The 9506-nt window shown below is 34.0% G+C and overlaps 1 protein-coding gene across 2 annotated transcripts in view; it reads right to left on the bottom strand.

Moving 5' to 3' along the window:
- Window positions 1–8169, bottom strand: part of LOC117106003 (ATP-citrate synthase-like) — a 31092-nt gene extending 22923 nt beyond the window's left edge. Inside the window, exon 1 of one of the 2 annotated variants that reach the window (XM_033247315.1) lies at window positions 8070–8169. The gene's annotated coding sequence lies outside the window, so the exon portion shown is untranslated. The remainder of the gene's footprint in view (window positions 1–8069) is intronic. The other variant, XM_033247314.1, reaches the window with a different exon arrangement.
- Between the last annotated feature and the right edge of the window lie 1337 nt (window positions 8170–9506).

The raw sequence follows: 9506 nt of genomic DNA on the forward strand, positions 1-9506 counted from the left end.
GACGATTCTATTAATTCATGGGGTATGCTGCAGTTTCGCTCATCATACTGTACCTGTACCTCTGCCGTGTACTGTATTCAGGCACAAGGCAGAGGTATGTACTCAAGTATGGAGTGACTGCTCTAGTTATTATGACTTTTCGGTCATAGCAGGAGCGTTTACGGCGCGGCCCATGTCAGGTATCCATCCAACCTGCAAATCCTTCTACCACACTACGTAAGCAAGATGATACACACTAGCTACGTAGTGACTCGATAAGAAGAGATTATGATTTTTATAGGATTTATATAGCGCAAATATATCCAAAAACTGCTCATGGTATTTTCAAAGGTCATTGGTAAATTGAGTGGTTATGAAAGAACTGTATTATGAGTAAAACATTTCAGTTGTCTGCTGTTGGCCTTTTGAATGTTCTGGATAGCTAAAGCTTGGAGGTCAGGAAAAACCCAAAAAATTCTGCACTGAAGTTTATGGTTTATGTTCCTCCTAAAGGAATTATTCAATGACAGCCATTTCCGTGTGCTATGTTTCCATGTGTTCCCCTGCAACAACTAGCCAATAGAAACATTCAAGGAAGCGTTTCCACATAAGAAGCCCTTACCCTTAACAAACCACTTTTACATGTATATTTAAGAATCATCATTAGATGTTGTGTATATATTCCTTCATCTACATTATCACATTCATTCCATCTAATTACTTCTAATTACTTATTTGCAGTTCAATTTCTTTGCAGTTCAATTACCATAATACAGCTCAATAATACAATGTAATAAATTATAGTTGTTAACTTCATTTATCAATACATTTGCCTGCAAGCAATTAAATTCAGTGCAGATGGCAGTGGTACTGCCAAACATGTCTGTTTCAGATAGTTTATAGTAGTGCAGCTAAGCCTTGTATTGCTCTCTTGTACATGATCAAAAATCTATATTTATTGACAGTAAAATGTGTTTTTTTTCCTTTTTGTTCAATTTATGTTCATTAGTGCATCAATAATAATGAAGATGTTGATAATGGTGGGCATGATATTCCTACTGGTTTTTTTTACTTGTTTACAATTATTTTGAATTATACAATATCAAGATTTAAATAGATTTTGAGGATTGCTATTTAATGATGATGAATGATGATGGTGTAATGGTAAATAACCCATAATAATGATGACAATGATTATGATGATGATTATGGTAATGATGATACAGTAAAGTGATGAATATGCAATCATTATGACCTGGTGATAGTAATGATGATGAAGTAGAGGAAGAGGAGGATGACAAGGATGGTGAAGATGGTGGATAATCATTATTCCATGACTGCGATGCGATGATGAAGATGATTAAGTGATGATGGTGACAATGATGATGGTGATACACTAAAATGCAGAAAGTTGACAATGATAATAAATGATGATGATATGAATCATGAATGATGCCTGTGATGATAATGAATGATGATTATGAGTGATGATGTAACATGATTATGATGGTTATGATGGGTAATGATGAATATTACAGTATGTTAATGATGGTAATGATAATATTAATAGTGATGATGTTATGACAATAGCAATTTAATGATAATGGTACATGGTGATAAGATACAGTAAGAACAATTTGTACTACTAATAATTTGCACACTAAATATGATTCATAAAATTAGAATATATCAAATGCTGGCAGTTGTTTGAATCTAGAATCATACTGTAGGTCTACTATTGTGTTTGTTAAAAATAAAAGCCATCAGTTGTCTTTTGAAATTCCTGAACTTATACCCATAAGGACTGAACTGCAAACTCTCAACCAGCAACATTAATTAAGCCATCAGTATTGAGACCAATAAAACAAGAAAGAAATAAATTTTCCCATACTGGCTGTAGCGTAATTATACTAAATATTGCCGTTCAACATTCTTTCAGTATTACTCATTTTGGAAGCAAATAGAAACAATCTAACTAATTATCTAAATCAAATATCTTTACAGTACCAAAATTTAAGGCGCCAAATATTACAAGTTCTATATTGTACAGGTAGACGAGACTTTTTTTATGCCTTGTTTAGTGAACCTACCGCCCGCCAATAATGATGATTTCAAATAAACACAAAATTTTATTTTTGGACAATTAGCATATCCGCCGCCATGAAAAAATGGAAATTTTAGAAATTTTTCTTTATTTTTATTACACCTGCCACCTTGAAATCTCCAAATATAAAATATGTATATATTTCTTCCTAAATTATATAAATTTAAAGAATAACCATCCCGTTATTACACTGTTTACTTTCACCAATAACATTATATTTTATTTTATCCTGTCTGGATGTTTTTGGCAAAACCATTTGCTAAATAAGAAAACTAAATTTTATTTTTATTTTTGTCTGCCCTCCTCTGACGACCTATGAAAAAATAAGTTCACAAAACAAGGTATTAAAAAATTCTCACCTTACCATTGAAAAGCCACATAACATGAAACACTAAAAAAAAATGTTGTTTTTATAACTTTTAAAAAGCTACAATAGGAAAATGTGAGAATTATTTGAAAGATAGTCAAATCAATATTCTTACATTTAGAATCTAAATTCCATCATAAATTAGGAAGCCAATAACTTGTGAATATAGAAAATTATTGATTGTCAGTGGGATTTAAAAAAAATGCTGGTATGGTTTTTAGATTTATGACTTTTGATGCAACAGATCATATTGAATGAGATACTAGTAGAGTACTATATAGTATAAATATAAAAAAAAACCCAAAAATATGAAATATCACAGATATGTCTATACTGACAAACTGGTAGTGACAGATCGAAAGACAGTAGAAAAAGAGTGCCAGATCAGCTTTATCATTCACAATAGTTTGCAAAGAGGATCTTGATAAATTGAGAAAACCAAACAAATCTCAGCTCTTGTATGTACATTATAAGCTACGGTCATTCACTCTCTGAAGAAATGCAATTAGAAAATGTAAATTGGGTGAATTTGTTGAGAAAATAAATGTTACACAGCTTATACACACATGCACATTAACAATGAATGAGTACTGTACTGTATTATATTTTTTCAGTATATAATATACAGTACTGAAATTTGGTCACAATAATTATTTCAATTACACTCAAGTCAAGCAAAACTTTACTCCAATTCCAATTCAAACATCAAATAATATAGTAAAAACAAGAACATGGTAAAAATGGTCCTTGTCATCGTAAATAAACGTTTATGCTTGTGTCTTCATTGTCTACAGGTATTTTAACACTATATGCATTGTATAATTTAAAACCCTGTTTCTCAAAGTGTTTCATACACACCACGTACAGAGAGGGACTGAATTGAGAAGACAAAATGCTAACATAGTAATACTTGGGATACTGTACATGCAAATATGCAATTCAATTTGCTTTGGAAGTGTTCAATTGCTTGATTGAATGACAGGCCGGTATTTAAATAAATGTATAGTACACAGAGGCCTTGAAATGATGTTTACACTGATGAACTACCACAGTTCTAAAATATATGCTCAATTAAAACACGAATTTGTTCATTTAAGCAATAAGTTAATATCATTTCCAATTAAATACTAACTGATTTTTTTTTTTTTTTTTTTTTTGGTGATTTGTTAGACTTTAAACTTATGGAAATGTACCATAATTCAATAGAAAAATTAGTAAGGAATATTGTGTTGTCGGAATTTTTATAATATAATGTACTACTTTAGATCTGATAAATCTGAATAGATAATATTTTATCATTCATTACTTAAAAATCCTTACATTTTAAATCTACAGGGGTTACTGTAAACAAGAATTAAGATAATTATGCAGTTAAGTTCAAAGTATGCTAGGGTCAGAGAGGTTACGTTTTATGTTTTACAACAGATTTATGGGAAATAAATGGCAACATAATAAATCAGCTATGTACAGAGTGACACTGTGGAGGATAGCAATAGCCATGAGAACACGTCTTATTATCTTATTACCTCTCGTTGGTAATTATGGATGTGTCTAAATGGATTTGTGGACAACAAACCTGAGGGGTTGAAGTTATCCAATAATGGCGCCATGCAGAAAAAGCATACATGATGCATACCTTTATTCCTAAGAAGTGGACAGATGGAGAAATACAGATTGATAGTGCTAGAGTCAAAGGGGGGGGGGGGGGTAACTACAGAGCTAAGGGTTGAGGAGCAGAGGTCCCCTAGATAGTTTCCACAGAGCTACATTGCAGTTTGTGATAGGATATGTGGTCTTTATTTTTATTTTTTCATAACAATTCGGGCAAACAACAAACAATACAAATTGATATCAAAAATATATAAAATGAAAATAATAATAGCAATTTTTTTTTAAATCGATAATAATATATTATAATTTATTATTCCAAAATAATAATGGAAGCCATAGATTTTTTTTAATATAAGGGAGAGAAAAATGATTTGCAAACAGTGATGCATACCATTTAGCATTGTGCACATACACTCTTATAGAGATTATGCACTATACTATACTGTACATGAAGATAATGATTATCTAAGACAACCCAGGAGAGACAAACTAGCCAAAGGTAATATATGGAATGTCTTCCCAAAAATGGTTCCTACAGCTCCAATCAATCTCCTCACCCATCCATCACACCACACACATCCATACCATGACACCTTACAGTAGGCTAATTTGCAGACTATTTATGTATTAATTAAATGCTACCACAAACCTTTTGAACAGCAAGTCTGTTGCTGCTGTAAACAACATGGATTAAATTAATATTCACTATGCAAAACACTGCACCTGTTTATAAGAAAACGATTTCATTGTGATACTGCTCTTGCCATAGTATGTGAATAAAATATTTTTTTTTTTATAAATTCCAGACTTGTGAAGAATTTTTTAGATGATAATCCTGATGTTCTGGCAATGAGAAACAAGAACATCAAGATTTAGTACCATGCTTTTAAGATGTGCACAACACCTTGCATATCACATAGTACTCAACCTCACTGATTTTATTGAACACATCTTGATTGGCTGCATTTTCAATTGCTGTTTTGTTTTATTAGTCTTTGGCATTCTCCATGTGTGCACAGCCACCACATTTTAAAATAAGGCTTGCACAGGGAATATCTCCACGCCAAATTTTGGAAAATAAGGGCTGATTTCCGAGCAGATTTTGCCGAAAATGAGGCCTTGGCTTATATAACCACATAATACCGTAAAACCTCGAATAGAAGCCCTGGGCTTCTATTTTTTGTGAACTTTGGTTGGGCTTCTTTTCGAGACGGGTGTCTTTTCGAAACTACTTTTGCAAAGTAAAGGGGGGGGGGGCTTCTTTTCAAAATGAATGCTAAAATTTTTAGGAATTATTACAATATAAAACATTAAATAGGGCCACTAACATCAATCTGTATGGAGTGTATTAACAGGCATTAAATCACCTAAACTACTCTATAAACCAAGCATGTTTTTAATTTATATTGTTTCTTTGAAATTCCTGTATTGTACTATCTTTAATAGAAGCCCATGGGCTTCTTTTTGAGACAGGCTTCTTTTTGAGGTTTTACTGTATTATCCAGTAGTTACGATTCTGCGCATCTACTTTTCTAGCGATTTTTCCATGCAAATTTGAGCTAGTTTTTTATGTATCATCCGCGCAATTACAGTACATACTGTATGGCACAGCCCATGCTTTTATGTTGCACTCAAGTAAACGTCACCTTCTGTAACCATCGGCAACTGTTTTGAAGACCAGTAGCAGAGGTGCATAGCAACCCTCCTGCCCTACACAATCTTAAGCTTGCTGCAATTTCATCAAACTCTTCATCTCTACATACAATTCCTGTATTCATTTCTCCTCCATTCACATGTTTCAGAACAAATATTCATAAGCCTCTCCAGTCACGGTACACAAACTACTTAGGCTTACACCAGCTACTCAAGCCCCCTACCCCCACCCCGCTGGCACCACCACTGATAGGTATAAAAAATTAAAGCAAAAAATAACAATTTAGAATCCAATGCATTATGTTGCTCTGATAATAACTTCCTCTATGCTTTATACATCATAAATTCACAGTTAACTTTTCAAAGTCTGAGGGCTATACTTAGGGCTGGCTGCCTGCCTACCAACCTAGGGTAGTAGACCGTGGGTTGAGGATCGAAAACGTTCAATCCTGTGACCAAACAATCCGGGCTACCTGGCTTTTGCACAAAAATGTCAATATTATTAAATTGTAAAATAATTTAATGGTCGGCAATCGTGAATTTGGGGAAACTGTAACCAAAAATGAGAATTTATATCAAAAGTTGCTACGTAACTATAGCCAATCAGAAGACGACTAACAATGAAGTTTGGCTTAGCTGCAAGGCCCTCAGCCAATCACAAACTACTTTCTATGCCGTTTGTCCAATGTAAATAGTAAACAACACACTCCACTTCAAGTATGGCGTTGGACAGAAGTTCTTCAAATGAGCCGGTTTCAGGCATATGTTTTGTGATACATGTTGTAAGAACCTAGAGTATGGTTGTGTCATTAAGCGTAAACAGCTTAAAGAAATTTAAGGATCCGTGCAACTCTGTGGAAAACAACAAATACGAGTCCTCAGTAAGGCTTATTAAGTTTCCGTCAAAGCTGATGAATAGCCTACATATATAACGATCTCAGGGATGGTGGTGCAAGTAGTAGTGTCAAAATTGCACCGAATCTGTTTAAAGGTACGTGTGTGGTTACATATAACATTAAAAATGGTATGGTATGTTTTACTCAATTGAGAAGCACTAAGCGTCTCTTTATCACACCACACACACACAGACAGGAAGCCCTGCCTTTTCCTCAAACTGGGGTACTATCAACAGCAAAATAACCACAGAGTATTGTGAATCAAATATGATAATATTATATTGTAATAAGCATATTGAGACAATAATGTTGGCAATGAATCGACCCAGCATAAACAATGGACCATGAAGACAAATCAAGAATAGCCATCCACAATTATATAGTAACTATTTACTACTGTCTACCAAGAACAATTACTACACAAATTGAATCAATTCAGTTTTTTGGGGAGGGGGATGTGCCCTTCAGTGACTGTGCTTAGACTAAGTAATTCAGGCTTAATTTGATTTTAATGTCTTCATGAAAAGAATATAACAAAATTATTATATTAATAGTACAGTATGCTTTATCTACATAGGAATCCTAAGACACAACATAACAAAAAATATATTAATTAATAGGTATCAAAACTGACTAAAGCAAATAATATTTATCAACACTTTGATGTCCAATTAAACATCACCACCTGCATTTAATATTGTATTATACTGATACTACTTACTTTTCTTTTCTTTTCTTTTTTTTTTTTGGAAAACAACCTTTGATTAAAAAGAAACAATTTAAATACATATTTGAAAACCATCACAGTAGCATTGATAAGCTCTTTTAATTAGTTTGTTTAATTAATTTTCACAGACCACAGAATCATGTGAATGGAAGTTGATGAACCACAGCCAAAGCAAATGCTCATTCTGCATCACCTGAAAGCTGAAGTCAAAAATTAAAGAAGTGCTTCCTGGTCGAAGTCATGTTCTCCCATGTATTTTTTTTTGTAAAAAGACAATAATATGTTAAGTCGAATTTGTCCTATTTTTGACCTGAGCCCTCCTTCAAATCTTAGCTGGCAAATTATTAAATTTAAAATACTGAGTTAAAACAATCCAGAGAGGATAATTCAAGATTGTTGCGTTGTAGCAATAAAAACCACGATGAAATCTATTTCACAGCGTGGTCAAAATATATTTATTTTACTCCCCATCCCAAAGACCTACCAGGCCTATTTCTACCGGCCCGGTGATGCCGTGTACGAAGAGGGGAATTCCCACGGTGCCTGGAACCTAGTCAGTTTGGATTTCATGTACCGCAACTTGAAACAAAATAGGCCAGGCCTAGGCCAAGTATCCGTAGCCTGCGTAGGCCTAGATAGTTAGGCATACACCTGAGCCTCAAATGTACACTAAATTAATTGACATACCAAATATACATATAAACAGTAACTGTAATAATTGCAGAGTCTTACCCGAAATATAACGCACCAATCCAACACACTCAGCTGATGTTACACTCATACGATGATTGTATCGTACGTTGTCCTCTGCTTGTCATGCATGACTTCACCGATGTGCGGCGATAAACCGCACGAAACCGCGACACAAACTTCAAGGTAGACCAATTAAAGCTTGTAACTGGGATTCTTATCATTGGTTCGTGAAAAATAATTTAGTACAGACAGCAGGTACTGTATTTTTTAATAGCATACTTTGTATATTAAAGCAATTTAAACTGTTTTACATAGGCGTATTAAGTTGCACTAAATGGCACTCAACGGACTTCGAAAAATAATTTTCTGTTTCTCCACCCCCCCCCCCCCCCCCCCCCCCCCCCCCCCCCCCCCTGGTTGTCCTATGTCAGAAACACATTTATGTATCAATAAAGCTCTTTTGGGTCAGGGTGTTATAGACCTTATGAATAGGGCCTCTTCGGGGCCCTTATGGGTCCATCCTTGCGGACCGCCGCACGAGAGCGAATATGCCTACTAGCCGTTTCGGTACGGTACCATACGTCATTTATATATTGGGTTATTTGGATTGAACATTAATTAACCAAATTAACCTTCTTCAGCAATGTGTCTTTCCTTTTTCTTGAAACTCGCTTCCCACTCATTTTGATACATTGTCCAGCTATACCAGACATAACACCACTCGGTCATCCAACCAACTCAATTAATTCCATCCCTTACAAAACAATGTTCTCATTGGTCTTAAACTCTGGAATAATTTACCCGATTTAATTAAAAATATTCCCGATCAAAGAAAAGTTTCCCTCTAAGCACAAGAAACACTTATCTGTCAAAATACGTTTAATTAACTGCATTAAACCGTGCCTGTCATTCTTGGACTTCACGTTTTCTGCCACCATTTTTTGGTGCGTTCTATCTTTCTTCTTGTCTTTGAATTCCTTTGTCCTGTATTATCCCGTCATGTAGTATTATTTAATATTTTTAAGACACTGGGTTTCGGGGATCTTGCTCCTCCATTAATTTAGTTTGCTATTTTCATTATTGCTTTGAGAAAGAAGAGAAATAATCATTTATTATTTGAATCCTTTTGATCAGGTAATGATCAACAAGTCTGTGGTATCGAATAGGCCTAAGTTTGTACTCATCCCGTATAACGGGGATGTTTAAGCAGTTTTTTATACTTCCCGGCTCACTTTCAGCTGAATTTGTTCACATGCGCAGGCTACTAGAAAAGTATATTTATACACAGTATTTTTATTTACTTGATTATTTATCTAATAGGCCTAATTGTTATATTTGTAAGTGAACAGAATATTACTGTATAATTTATAATATTTATCAATTACCATGCACCGTTCTACATTTATATGATATGAATAGTTACCGGTATTTATTTTAGTAAACATTTCCTAAATTTCACGTTTGAAAATGTATATA

Source organism: Anneissia japonica, unplaced genomic scaffold, assembly GCF_011630105.1.
Source record: "Anneissia japonica isolate Jap-2015-1 unplaced genomic scaffold, ASM1163010v1 scaffold284860_len1800451_cov186, whole genome shotgun sequence".
Classification (NCBI taxonomy): domain Eukaryota; kingdom Metazoa; phylum Echinodermata; class Crinoidea; order Comatulida; family Comatulidae; genus Anneissia; species Anneissia japonica.